Genomic DNA, 15,927 nt, shown 5'->3' with positions numbered 1-15,927 from the left:
GCTCTGGAGATGTAAGTAAAGAGAATAAAATTATTCCTACTCATAATGACCCTGCATTCCACTTAAATGCATGCTAAATTAAGATGTTTGCCCAGAGTCATACCACTAATAGCAGTATTACAGAACCAAGAGTTGAGCCCAGAAACTCTGGGTTCAAAACCAATCCTCTATGTACTATACTTTTACACCATTCTTGCCTCAAGAATATTTCAAGAAATACCATAGGGGTTTATCAAGGGAAAGTTGATATTCAAAGGTTGCTCATATATAATTACTAAGGTTATTTTAAGAAAATATTTATGAAAATACTCTTTTGCAAGACAAAACTTTTGTTTTTGCTTTTTAAAACTATTTACATGAAGTTTCTTCATAAATATTTGCAAAGTTTTCATTAACAAGACCCTTAGATTCTCATGTCACAGTATTCCCAGTCATGACCTCCTAAGTCATGACCTAAGCCTCTGAATTTTTTTACCCTTCTCCTTTTTCTCCAATAAAAAATGCATCTAATCATTAATGCCCTACTAAGGAAATGATGGGATATCACTAAGGCATTATCCTTTACAGATAATACGCATGCATTTTAACAGAGGCTTTCAATGTCTTAACACAAAGGAATTGCTAAGTGACAAAAATTTCAGATATCTTGGCAGAGAGGAGTAGAAGGAATGTTTTCAGACAAGGAGACTTTGCATGTCCCTTATATCACTTCCTAAATGTGGCTGCCTATTCTGCCTACATGCTAGACTTCACAATAATCTTTATTTTTATTCATTCACTCAACATTTATTAAGGACTTGCTGTGTGGATGTGTGAACATACTGACATCATTTTTACATATATGTAATTGTAATGGTAATTTAAATGAGAAAATCTTTCCCATTCATTATCAGGCCCATGTGAACTGCTTACATCATATGGAAGTCTAAGTCATATGTGGTGGGAGGAGCTTGCTGATCATGTGGAATAAGAAGGGTGGAGCAGAAGTAGGAGGAAGCTGATCAGGCTAGTCAGAACTGGAAAGGACATAGGCAATCAAGCACAGCTAGACTCCTCAGAATTTGTTTGTTTTGGGGAAGGTCCTGGGGTAGGGGGTGAGGAGGCTTAGAAATGCCTTTGTCCCCTGAAGTGCAAATGTGTATTGACTTCTTGGCTATGACTAATTTGGCTTTCTGGTTTTAGGATTTGGCTTTATGGTGTCTGAATAAGTGTTTTATTCTGCCTTCTATATGGAGAGTCTGTTATACTTTGTGACTGAGAACTGTGCCAACATATTCACAGTCACTGCCAGTGCTATGACTATTGCTTTGGTGATACAGTAATATAAAGACATGACAGCTTCTTGGATCTCAATTTTCTCACTTATGAAATGAGATCAGGCTAAGTGATCTCTGATGTCTTCATACCATTAGAGGTTGAAGGGACCACCAAGGTCACACAGTTCAACCACTTCCTTTTACAGGAGGAGACTGAGGTTCATAGAAATAAAGTGAGTCACTCTAACTCACACAAGTAGCAAATGAGGGAGCCAGGATTCCAACTGAGGTCCTCTAATTAGAAATGCACTATGATAACTTGTACTCACCATTGAACACACAAACCAGCCAGAAAGAATCCCACAGTGCTCTCTGGCATATTAGAAATAAAACCAACTTCCTGTCAGCAGGATATAACAACTATCCTTCATTTATACTGAGAGACTCTGGTAGGAAAAAGAGGGAAAAAAACTGAGATCCACCTTTAAGAGAGAGCATTTCTTTCAAGGTTCTTATCTCTGTGTTGTTGGTTTTTTTTTTCATTTTGTTTCAAGAATCTATGGTATAAGGCAAGCACACAGCACTTTTATCTTCAATGATTCAGGTAGATAATTGAAATTTATTTTCTTCAGCTTAGCATGGGAATGTCTGATCAGAGGTGTTACATCAGCAAGAAGAAAAATGGTGACAGCTTCTGGGGCATTGAAATCAAAGCTTGCAGATGAAAAGGATATAGGTTCAATTTGGAAATGGACAGAAATTTTCACATCAAAGCAAAGCCTGAAAAAAGTTGAAATAGAGCTATCATAATTCTAGGAATCAAAATTTTAATATAAAAGACTTGTTTGAATTAAAAAGAGATCATAATATAATTCTAAGTATGAAGCAAGTAGTTGTCATACTGGGTAGAGTGCTGGACTTGTAATCAGTAAGACTTCAGTTCCAAATCTACTACAGACATTTAATAACTGTGTGACCCTGGGCAAGTCACTTAACCTCTGTCTCAGATTTCTCCACTGTAAAATAGAATAATAGCACCTACTCATAGGGTTGGTGCAAAGATATTTATATGGGAGAGAAGACAAGCAAGAAAGATTAAAAAGATTCAATTTAATTCAACACAAGCTTCTCTGATAGGTTCTAGGTATAGAATGATGGAAAAGCCTAGACAAATCTATGCCTTCAGGTAGCTTACAGTTCAGTAGAGTGGTAAGGTACATACACAAATAGACATAAAATACATAAAAATGAGAAAGTACATAGGAGAGAGAACAGAGAGACGTGAGACTTGGAGAAAGAAGGAAAGATTTTCCTCTAGCTGGGAGAATCAGGACAACACTCCTGGAGGAATTGGGAACTGATATGGAACTTCAAGGTACTGCTGAAAGCTAACTTTCCACAAAACCTTTTCTTGTTTCCTCTATTCCCATTGGGCATTCCAATTAATTATCAATCAGTCAACAAGAGTAGTACTGTATAAAGGATAATGGATTTGAAATAAAGGGGTCTGAGTTATTATCCCAGATCTATCACTATCAATGTGCCTTTAAACAAATTACTTAACCTTATTTTTCTCAACTGTAAAGTAAAGAGGTGAGATTAGATGATCTCTAAGATCCCTTTCACCTCTAAATCTCTGATTCTATAATCCCAAGGACTCTTTGAAAGGAGGTGAGATTACATTTAGGCCAAAGGGACAGAATTTCTAAAGAAGACCAACCATACTGGGAATCCTCTGAGAATTCTTGTTCATCATCATGAAATTTCAGATCAACCAATCAATCAATACTGATTAAAGAATTCTACAGAGGATTTTAAAGAAGTAATGCCTCTACTTGCTACAGAATCCTCTTTGACTACATATCAGCCATATTTTGCCCTCCCCACATGTCTCTGCATTCATGGATTTCTAGATCCATTCAAGAATTTAGAACTGTAGAAGACCTTAGAAAAAAACAATCCTTAAAGACTTTAGATTCTAGTCAATGTAATGACCAACCACCACTCAAGAAGACTGATGAAGGACACTGTCTATTTCATGACAGAGATGATAGAGCAATTAATATGAATAATGAGAAAATATGTTTTTGGATGTGACTAATATGGGAATTTGGTTTGTTTGACTATGCTGATATGATACTGGAATATTTTTCCTTCTTTTAACTTCAGTTCTTTCTTTCCCTCCTTCCTTTTTTTCCCTCTTTTTTTCCTTCTTTCTTTACTTTATCTCTTCCTAATTTTTTCTCTTTCTCTATTCCTTTTTGTTTCCTTTTTCTTTGCTCTTCTTTCTTTCTTTTTTCCTTTCTTTCTTTTCTTCAAGGTCATCTCTCTCCATAATACCATGCTGACTGTCTATCAGAATGAAATCATTGCCCTTTAAATTTTGGGAGAAGCCCAATTTGCCCCTACTCAAATTATTGGTCTGGATAGAAAAGATATTTAAAGGCACAAGCCCCTCTTGGCAATCTCTCTGACCAATTCATATTTCAAAAGGGCACTGCCATCATCCCAGTCACCCAGGTCCAAAACTTTGCTGTCATCCTCATCTCAGCTTTCATTCATCCTACATATCCATTAAGTTGCCAAAGCTTATCATTTCTGTCTTAACAATCTCTCTCCTAGATATCCCCTTTCCTACACCCACAGAGCTCCTATTCTAGTTCAAGTCTGATCATTTCAGTTACTTATTGCAAGGATCTCCTTTTTAGTCTGTCTGCTCATACCTCTCCTTACTCCAATCTATCTGTCACAAAACCACAAAGTAATGCTCCTAAAACATAGTCACACTATGCCCTTCATTCCCATTCAATAAACTAATGCCTCTCTATTACTTCTGGGATCAAATATAAACTCATATACTGGGCACTTACAGTTCTTCACAGCCTAATCCAGTCTTTCCTTTCCAACCTGTTTGCATGTTATTTCCATCTACACTCTATGATTAAGCCAGTGTGGCTTAAATGCTGCCTCTTAAGCATGCATGATTTTTCATATCCATCTCATTTACACCAGTTGCACCCATGCCTGTAATATTTTCTCTTATCATTTCAATATCTAAGAATCTCTTATTTCCTTCAAGATTAAACTCCAGTATCACCTTTCTGGTCACTGCTGCCCTCTATAGGCTAGTGTCTTCTCCTCCTAAGGATACCTTGAGTTTACTTTGTACTTAGCTTGTATTTACTGAGATATACACAATTGTTTCCTTCATTGGAATTAAGTTCCTTGAGGGCAGGATCATTTTCACTTTGTCAGGATCATTTTCACTAGTGCTTAGTACAGTGCCTGACACATAGAATATATTTAATATTTTTGATTAATTGAGTTATGTCTAGATCAATCTGGATAAATGAGAGATACAGAGAGAAGTAGAGAGGGAGGAGAGAGATGCATATAAAACATATATAAATACATAGATATAGATACAAGGATAGCTATCCTTGATCCCATTTACCCTTTTACCAGAAGAAAAAAGGAGTAGAACAAATTACATTCTGCCCTTTGAGAAGCTTTATCCACAAGAGTTTTTTTCTAAATTTCCTCAAACTGGAGAAATCAAGTTTAACACTCACATAGCAAATGCATCTGTGATCTCACTGGTGTGGATGTTCCCTAAAATGATACAAATCACCTTCCACACCTGTCTATCATGACCTATTATTGAATCTATATCATTGCATGTTCTTGTCAGAGTGGTTTTACCCAATATACTAAAGATATTCATCACTTTCCCTGATGAAGCTCATGGACAGCCTCATTCTAAATATTTGCCTAATTTGTGTACTTTTTTTTTTTAAATCACACATTTCTTTTGTTTGGAAGTAGAGAGTTGTAGTAGGATCATCAATATCTTGATGTAGCTTCCCTGATCATGACACAGCTCCATTCCTAAATTGAGCCCAGCTTCCCCAATGCAGGGAAAGCATAAAAGTTCCCAACCTCAGGACTTGGTGAGTATTCAAGACCATGTAAGTTGCCATACCCAAAAGACTGACTGACCAGACACATTTCCAGATAAAGATGGGGATGGTGGGGAGTTTGCATCCAGAAAAGTTAAGTGTCACTGTATTATTATTGCATAAGCTAATTGTATTAGGGCAAAGTAAACCACTTCCTTTGTTCAGTGTCTTGCTATCCTTCATTTCATCCCAACATCTGACTTGAACTAAGAAAGTGTCTGTGTTAAAGCCACGCCTACAATAAGAATTCAGTGATTTTATAAGCGTAGGGTATTGACAATGAGGAATCCACTTTTACCAATGCAGATCAATATCTTCTTCCCAACTTTTATCATGGTCTTTGAAGTTGCCTGAGCCACGGGGAGATTAGACTTGCCTAGGATTTTATAGTCACTATGTGTCAGGGACACAATTTAAACTTAGGTCTTCCAAACCCCAAGGCTGGGTCTACACCCTGCCTCAATCATAAATTGGTTTGATAGCACCCTTTACTACAGTTATGCTTCATAAATTTTTTGTTTCCTTTTTATTTCTTATCACATTTGTCTTATATTCATTAACTTCTGTATAAAATTATTTGTAATGCCAATGCAATACCCATAGCACCATTATGAATATGTATGTGTATTTCCAGGGTAAATTCACAGAATATAAATAACTATCTTCCTCAAAGATGAAACCAAGATATTTATGCAGATACCAGAACACCAAATTCACCATGGTAACAAAGAATTTTATACACATCACCAATCCAGGGAGCACTGACATCCCCAAGCCTTCCCTCCATAAGGCCTCCTCACAAACAAGCTCCCATAGGCAAAATTCCTCTCTCTCTCACTTATGCTAGCTGTTCTGCCTCACCTCTGCCCAGCTCTCTCCCACCTCTTCCTCACTCTCACTTCCAGCTCCATCCTTTCTGTTCCACCCATTGGGCAAGCTCCTCCCACCATGGATTACATGTGATTCAAACTCTGTGTGACTCAGGCTCCATTACAGCAGGCAATTGGGCCAGAGCTCAAATCAGGTCAGATAGGCCTATTGATGGGTGGGAAAGATCTTCCCATTCCATTAACATTATATTACTCTAGTTGCTAAGTGCTTTAATTCATCCATATGCTATTTTTCAACATCAATGACTTGTATTAATCACTTAGACTAGAGTGCTTTTAACTGTACAACATATGTTTTCTTTTGTAGCTACATACTAATTTTCATGTTTGGGTGGAATCTGATGATGCAAATACTACATATTCAGAAATGACTGCCAGATAATTTATGTGTTATTTCATAGTGGTCTTTTCAGAAAGGTTTATTATAATCTCTATAATCTACAATATCCAATGAAATTATGTTTCCTATTGCCTTTGTGTACACAATAAAAGCAACTTCTACATTTGTTTTCCCAAGACATGTGAGCTATCGTTCAATTTAGCTTCAACTACATTCTGCATTTTCGTATTGCTGGCATTGCTTATTTATTTTTTAGTGAGAATGTAAAGATCAATATGGTTTAGTTTTTTCCAGTTGTTTATAGGTCCATTTGTCATTAGAGTCAAATTCTATTAGAGTCAAAGCATAGTCCTCCTGCAAGCTCCCAGGGACTGAGAGAAGCTATAGGATCCAACACAATCTTGTCCCCAAAATTCCACATAGCCAAGATTTCTGATTCCCTCTCCCCAGGGAACTTTTTTATTGTAAATTTCAGGGGTGGTGAGAGAAGAGAGGAAGCTCAGAAGTTTAGTTACACGGGAACTGTGTAATTCTTAGCACCATCTTCTCCCTTTTAGTCACTCTCCCACTATCAACGAGTGAACAGCCTACTGATGCCTCTCCATACTCAGCTAGGGTGGTTACTCCATAGCAGTCTTAGCTCGTGACTTGCATCTTACTCAATGGTCTTTCCAGTATGGTAGAATTTCCAAGATTTTGTGTTCCAACGGCATAGCATTCAAGAATCCAAAGTCATAATATATAATATATTGTTGTAATCTTCTAGCTAGTATAATGGTTTAAAATATTTATAGCAGTTCTCCTTGTGGTGGCAAAGAACTGGAAATTTCAGGGATGCCCATCAATTGGGAAATGGATGAGCAAGTTATGATATATGATTGTGATGGAATACTGCTGTACTATAAGAAATGATGAGCTCAAGGATTTTTAAAAAAAATATGGAAATACTTGCACAAAATAATGAAGGGTGAAATGAGCAAAACCAAGAGAACACTGTATACAATAACAGCAAAAATTGTTTTAAGAATAACTTTGTGGGGGGTGGGAGGAGGAGGGGGAAAAATCTAAGTTATATGATAGTGATTGTAGAACACTGAAAACAAATAAATAGATAAATGAAATAAATGATTCTTAGTCAACTTTTCCCACAAATATTCCAAAAACGATCTACCCAAACTCAGTGAAGAACTTTCATTTCTTTTAGTATCTTACAGATATTAACTGATCAAATGGTGGGCAGTTTGATAGAAAGATTACATTTGGAAAAAGAAGTATTCATCTAAATCCAAGCTCTACAACTCCTGTGTGATCAAGTCACTTAAATTCTCTGGACCTCAGTTTCTTCAACTATAAAAAAAAACAGTGGCACAAATAACCATGGTCTCTTTTAGTTCTAAACTATTCTCCAATTTCTAAGATCTAATTTTTTAATGTGCTCATTCTTACTTTATAACCAATCCAATTTCTTTGCTAATTATACATATTTTTAATAATGTTTGTTATACTGTTTCTTATATTCAAATCATTGGCAGCATGATGTCCTATGATTCATTGCCGTAAAGCATCCCTAAAAGAATATTTAAACTTTTTCAGCTGTGAAAACTTTATAATCACTGAAAATACTGCAATTTTCCAAAGGCAATTCTTGTCTGTCTCCTCCCTCTATTCTCTCAATTCTAGATTTAGCTCTCTGTCTACCTACAGCTCTCCACTTCATTGCAAGCAGAAGAATACAGTTCAGGGGATAGCTGACATCACTCTCAATTCTTGATAGATCATGTTCCACAGTGTTAAACAAAGAGATGTTGCTCTAAGGTCCAAACAAAAAAAGAGTTTCTTATTTAAATAAAAAGTATAACTTTGAGGTAATAAGTTATTTTGACTATTATAAATACCTAAATTAACTATAAAGGACATAGGAGGAAAGACAGTATCCACATTCATAGAAAGAACTGGTAAATAGAAGTATGTATAGAATAATTTTGCATATGTGTATGTATGTGTGTGTGTGTGTGTGTACATATACCTATTTGTGTCTAATGGTAGCTATCTCTAGGGAATGAGGAGGAGAAAAAAGAAATCTATATGATAATTTTGTTGTATATTTGAAAAGAATAGCAAATTATGCATAGTAGCCTTAAAGTTTCATGTGCAATCATCTTTTTTTATTGTACTATGTTATGGAAATGCTTGTTTTATTCCATTAAAAAAAATTTTAAAAAGAATCCAAAGTCATCTTCAATTTGTGGGGGGAAATTGAATAAACTCATTAACAATGTCATCCAATTTATTCTCTTCTAGAAAATATCTAACTAGACATAAAATCCTTCTATTCCAAACTTCTTAGTTAGGAAGTGAGGAGGCAGCATGCTACAATGGAAAGAACACAGGTTTTGAAATCAAAACATCTGGGTTTTAATATCGACTTTCTAACTTACCACTTATATGGCCTTGGGCAAATCAGTAACTCTCTCTTAACCCCAGTTTCCTGATCCATAAACTAAAGCGGTAGGACTACAGAAAAGCTAAGGAAGCTCCCAGCTCTACACCTATGATCACCTACCCCTGAAACTACATTATCTCAATCCCAACAAAGACTTTAAATAGGTTTAAGCCAAGGGAACAGAGATCAGAAAAACCAATAACCATTTGGCTGTAAATAAACAGACCGATAACACCTGGCATTCATATAACACTTTAAAGTTTGCAAAAAAAAATCATACACATACATATATATATATATATATATATATTTATGTTTAAAATATATAATCAAATTTTATACTCATAACCACTCTATTATAATCCATTATTATTTTAAAATTATTTTCAATAGCAATAGTTATATTCTGTCCCTATCATCACCACTACCCATTCCCATTAAAAAAGAAGGAAAAAATTATTTGTAACAAATAGCACAATTAAGCAGAACAAATTCCCATATTGACGAATATTAGTACTTTATAGACAAGAAAATTGTAGACCAGGACCAGGATTTAAAGTCAGGCTTCTCTTTATTTAGGTCTAGCATTCTTCCTATTATATCTTAGTATTCCCCCTATAATTAAAAAGATGTTCCAGCTGAGACATTTTTATAAGCATTTTTGAGATGCTGATTTACTGGATCTTACTGATGTTCCCATGGACAAAAGTAGGATGTGGTATATTTCTTGTGTATGAGAACCAAGTTAGTCACTGTCTGAGACATGTATAAATGAGATAGACCAGTCTTATAGTGAGATCAAGGGCTATCATAGATAGACTGAACCCCCAAGCTGGTATTCACAAAATAAAAGCAGGTGGAGATGTTTTTGCTTGTCCTTTGCTCTCAAAGAGGACCAATGTACCTCAGGAGGGTGATGTTTTGACTTGCAGGTAAATTCAATTTAAGTGAGGCAGAGTTGTGCAAAGTCATTAACCTCATTCTCTCCTCCAGAGTCATTTGAGTCCAGTGGCAAGACAACGTACAGGACAACTGTCAGTGGCCCCTGGATATATATCTTGAGGACCTTCCTATAGACTGATAAAAAGGCAAGAGCAAGAATCACATCAGATGAGAAAGGATGGAAGCATTGATATCTACTCTAGTGGAAGAAGAACCCGTGCCAATAAGGCACTAGATCTTAAGTATTAAGGTAAGGATCACATGAAATCAAATAAACGCTAGGTTATTGAAGCTTCAGAAGGGTTGGTAATCAGTAGAGTGAAATTCTGTACCTTCTGACTATTCAATAAATGCCTCATGTTGATAAATAAAACTACTTTGTCAGAAATATCTTAACCAGAAGTAGAAAGAGCAAGAAGAAATGACATACATTGTAATATATCAGAAGGGATCATAGATTTAGCGTCCAATTAGACTTTAGAGTTCGTCTAGTCCAACCAAATCATATTATAGGTGAGGAACTGCAGCCCAGAGAGGAAGAAAGACTTACTCACACAGATAGTAAATACAAGAGATGGGATCAGAACTTAGAGCTCCAAAGTCCTGGGTTCATTCTACTCTACCACATTTTTTTAGTACTGGAAAGGACTTGAAAGGCTATTGAATCCAACCTCTTTATTTTACAGTGTTGGAAAAGTGAGGCCCCAGATCACACTGGTAATAAGTAGTAGAGGGAAGAATTTGAATTCAGGTCTTCTGACTTTATGATTGGTCATAGAAAAAGATTTTTTTTTATTTAAGGTAAAAACCCAGGCACAAGATGCCTTAATCTCATATCTAAAATCCTTTTCACAATGCCCCCAAGGATGGTGACATTTTTTGTTTTTGTTTTGGAGTTGTTTTACTGCACGAAAATAAAATACACATAAGCCCCAGAGAGAAAAAAAATGGATCCTACTGTCTTGGGACAATAAAAATGAGAAGACATTAAGGTAAGGGACAGAGAAGTGAGGAAGAAGTGCTCAGCCAGGAAAAGGGATAATATTTTCAAGTGTGGATGAAACACGCAAATGTTAGACCTGTGTGAGGGCAGGACAGTTTCCCAGGTATGTCAAAAAAAACTATAATAAAGGGATATAAGCATCTCCATCTTTATCACCTTCTACAGCTGATCTTATAGAGAATTTTTTTTTTAATTTCCTGACTTATCTTCACTAGAACAAGGAGTCATTTTAGCAGAAGAGACCAAGTCTAATTTCCAGTTTGACTCTCCTTTCTTCTCTCCTCATGAGCTTACCTTAAAAGTATTCAATCAGTTTTGCTTTCAATGCCAGCTAAGGATGTTTGTGATTTTATGCATCCCCACCTAACTAAAATAGGTTTCCTTTGAAATTTCAAATAGATTTTTGACTGGATCTGTGATTTCCTTAGTATAGGTAGCTCTCAGTAAGAAAATTTCCTCCATCATTGAAGATAAGGGTCTACTCTCTGCTCACTGAGAGGCTAAGTGATGCCAGAGGCAGGATATGAACCTAATGAAACTATACCCATTCTTCTGCCTCTCCAAGTCAATGTACCAGTTAGGCTATCAATAAAGCATTCTTGATGCATGATATAGGTAACTTCTATGTTTTAAAGGATCTGACATTCTTCAAAACAAGTAGCAAAAAGAACAGTGGGAGTACTGTAAGTCTGAAATTAGGAAAAGAGCTTCTGGGGGGAGGGGAGGTGGGTAAAGGTGTAGAAAGGAGGGGCCCAAGAAATATTGAAAAGAAATTTCAAAAACTACACAGTTCTGTAATGGTGTATTGACAATGCATTTTTGCTTATTGTTAATGTAATTTTGCTTCTTAATGGGAAGATCATTCCTATATGTTAATAGGCCCATGTGATATGTTTAAATCACATGGAAGCCTAAGTCACATGTGATGGGAGCAACTTGCTGAAAAGGTGGAACAGGAAGGGTGGAGCAGAACTAAGAGCAGTTAGGGTGGAGGAAGAAAGAGGACACAGGCAAGCAGGTACAGCTAGGATCCTGAGTGTTTGTTTGTGGGAAGGACCCAGCAGTGGGGTAAGCTTGGGAATGGCTTTGTCCCCTGCAGTGATAATGGGTATTGACTTCTTGGCTATTATGATAGATTTAGCTTTCTGGTTTGAGGATTTTGCTTTCTGGTGTCTAAATACATGTTTTTCTTTCTGCCTTCTATATGGGAAGTCTCTTATATTTTGAGATTCTGAACTACACTGGCATATTCATAGTTGCCATCGCTGCAGATACAAATGGTTGGTTCTACTTACTTTCATTTGGGCAAAGATAAATGGAAAATGAGTAGTTGTATATTTGTCATGTAAGTATGACATCAGGCAGCTTTGCTTTGCATAATTTACTAATAATTCATTTATATAATTCCTTAACACAGCTAACTCTGTGTAAGAGTGTGCCATTCATCAAGGCACCAAAGTACATTTCATTTTCCATTAAAATTTGTGTCTTCTTTAAAACACGTTATTTCTTACATAGCTATATGGGAAGGAAAATGTTAAAATTTTGTTTGTAGTATATTAATTAACTCACATAGAAATACAGACCCTTTAGACTCTATAGTCTGACTCTTTTTCCAGTTTTTGCTCATTTCTCTAACCATTTATTTGACTTTTGAGTTCTTTGTCAAGGTAGTTCTCTGCTTCCAGTGGGGGAAGGCGGAGTATACTGTCAGCCGCTCGATCCCCACACAATCTGTGGGCCTAGAGCTTCAGAAACAGGGACTGCAGCTGCCCCTGATGCTGCTGTGGTTGCTACGGATTCCTCCTCCCCCTACCCCCTCTGCCACCCTTGGGCGAGGGCTAGACTACTCCACTCTCCCACACTGGTCCCATAGGCTTTTCCCCCTGACCTTCCAATTTGTCCTCAGTGATTTGGGGTCATCTGGAAATTGCTGCAGTTGTGATAGATTCACTCTCCCCAAGGCCGGCTCAGGTCCTGTTTGTGCCAGAGGTATAGCCCACCCTGGACTGTGCCTTGCCCCCTCTGTGGTGTGATAGACACTTCTCAGTGACCTTCCAGGCTGTCTTCGGCTAGAGATTTCTTCACTTCATCATTCTGTGGGTTCTGCAGCTCCAGAATTTGTTTAGAGCCATTTTTTACAAGTATTTGGCTGGGCTTGGTGAGAGCACTCTAGAAAGTTGTGCTGTTACTCTGCCATCTTGACTCCACCATATATAGATCTTCTAAAAAAAACAAACGAATTTTTTAAAAGATTATTATGGTAGAGTATCTATCTTTCATCTCTTGCAATCACAAAAATATTGCATATTTGCTGTCTTCTAAATGGGAAAAACCTTTCCATCAGAGCCTGGCAATACTTATTTATACTCTCAGATACATCCCCAACTTTTTCAAAAACTAATTACTCTTGAACACATGAGAGATCTGTCATTTTCTCCATGTAGAGTATTTCCTCTACCAATGCAGATCTTGATAGATGCCTTCTAAGAGGTCCTTCAAGGTACGTAGTGGTTAAATGAGCTCCCAAAGTCCCATAGAGAATAAGTACCAGAAGGGGTATTTGAAATTATGTCTTCCTGAATCCAAACTCAGCACTTTTCTCCCTCTACACTTCCAATTCTATAGTAGTATGAAGAAAGGCTGAGAAGGGAAAGGGGGCATAAAAGCATATGAAGAAAAATAGCAAAAAGAAAAAAAAATTAAACCAGTGGTGTTTTGGAACCAGTTTAGCCTCCCTTAGGAAGTCAATTGTTAAATTTTCAGTGTAAATATTTACACCTCAGAAATTGGCAAATGGTACAAGGCTTGATTTATTGTTCTGTTGACTGTCGAGATTTGATAAAGTGATAAAGAAAATATTAATAGTGCAGAATAAACCTAAAAGTGTTGTTGGTATCTTCCAACTGGTTGTTAAACATCTCTAAGTTCAACAAGATGTGATCCTTCATGAATTTGAGTTTCAATTATAGGAGGATTTTCATTGCTATATTCTCTTTATCGCACATTCTTACCTCCATTACAGTAAAAAAAAAAAAAAAAGTACCTACACCTTCTGAAATTAACTCAAATTTTTGTATTAGTTACTTGCAGTGATAATAGAGTCAGAGAAATAATACTATTGAAACAATAAAGCATTTAATTGGAACATTAAAAAAATAGTAAGGTAAGAGAAAACAATCTTAATCATATTACCCTTGGAAAAGAGTTGTTTGAACCTCTTCCTCAGAGAATTGTATGGAACTCAAGCTCTAGCTTGCACAAGTTCACAGATCCATTAAAAATAAAAATAAAATTTTACTTTCTTGAATTTTATTATGTTGAACAAAGTAAAGAGACAAATCTTTGTCTACTCAATTATCTATTCCTTTTCACCTCACAATTTGGCTTGTCTCAGGCACTATTATTTATACCCAGTTATATCTGTAGCTTATAAACTTCTTTCTACAATCAGGATATTTCATCTCACTACTCTACTAAAGACAAGGTTTTCTCTGTCAAATAAAAAAAAGGAATGATATCTGGTGATTATTCTCAAAAGCATCCTTTGCTCTACATTGTCATGAATCTAGCAGCAAATTCCATTTTCATCATCTACAGTTATCCTTTCTACATCACAAGGGTTAGGGGAACAGCACCCCCACAATCCAGAAAATCCACATTGAATTTTTGGCCCAGAGAAGACTTCTGAATTTTTTTTTTCTTTTATGGGGTGTTTACAGTACCTTACTGTACAATTTAGGTTGATATTATGCAATACTGTACATATATTTTATGCATTTCTGAGTTTCTAAATTCTCTGTATCATGTGGTGGCCTTTGAGTGTTGTCTGGGGCTTCCACAAAATTCTCTCAAAATACCCATTTAACTTCTTATGCCAACCTGCAATACACTGAAACTAAAATGTGGAAAGTCTCGACGTGGAATTCCTAATCCTGCAGGAGGCGCCCATATATGTAGTGAGAATTGGTCTTCTTGTTCTATTGGGGTCCAGACTCTGAGATTAGGTAGGCATCCTGGAAACTATAGTCAAACTTTTCAATAATCCATCAGGAAAATGAAAGCAAAGTATTTCAGAGAAGGGTTGTTTTACAAAGAAAAAACATTGTTTTGGTCTTTATGTTCTTAAGTTTGAAATATGTTAGCTTAAAAATTAAATAAATTCAAGCCAGTCCAACAAACATTTAATAAGCACCTACCATCTCATATTCCTCATTGCCTATTCTCATTCTTTCAAATTCTTTTTCTTCTCTTATTGCTATAGCTAATATTTCTAGTACTGTATTGAATGGTAGTGGTGATAATGGGCATCTGATCTTATTGGAAAGGCTGTTAGCTTATCCCCATTACAGATAATGTTTCTTGATAATTTTAGATAGACAATGTCCCTACTCTTAGTGGCAATTTCCTATAGGCAAAAGATTTGTAAGCTTAATACCAGATCTATTAATTATAGATTGTTGGTAGGGGAACCTCCAAGGTCAAATCTAAAATTAAGCTATTAGGCTTAGGACTTTAGACCAACAACAATAAGTTAGGGTCCTTTAATTCTTAGTAATAGTGTGGAGACAAGTAGGTCGAGGGCTTATGAAATTAGCATACGTAGTTATTATTTGTGTCTCAATTGGTTAATATTAAAAAAAAATCCATTTGTGGTCTATATTGTAAATGCTTTAAAAGAAATATCACCTGACCAAAAGTTGGAATTGTGTTATGTGATATGAACTGTGTTAAAAATGAAAAATAAAAAAGATGATTTTATACAGATCCTGCTTATCATTTTAAAGAATATTCTATTCCTATGCTCTCTAGTGTTTTTAATAGGACTAGGTTCTGTGTTTTGTCAAAAGCTTTTTCAGCATTTATTGAGATAATCACATTATTTCTGTTGGTTTTGGTATTGATATGGTCAATTTGTTGAGATAATCACATAATTTCTGTTGGTTTTGGTGTGTGTGTGTGTGTGTGTTTGTCCTTCATTGCCAAAGAAGACTATGTCATCGGGGAAATAGTGACATGACTTGCACTTGACTTTGTTTTGAGTGAGGGAGGCCTGTGCAGGTCACCAGCCTCACTTCTCCTCCAGAGCCATCT

This window comes from Notamacropus eugenii, chromosome 7, assembly GCF_028372415.1.
Source record: "Notamacropus eugenii isolate mMacEug1 chromosome 7, mMacEug1.pri_v2, whole genome shotgun sequence".
Lineage (NCBI taxonomy): Eukaryota > Metazoa > Chordata > Mammalia > Diprotodontia > Macropodidae > Notamacropus > Notamacropus eugenii.
The sequence above is the reverse complement of the archived record's forward strand: the minus strand, read 5'-3'. Positions refer to the sequence as shown.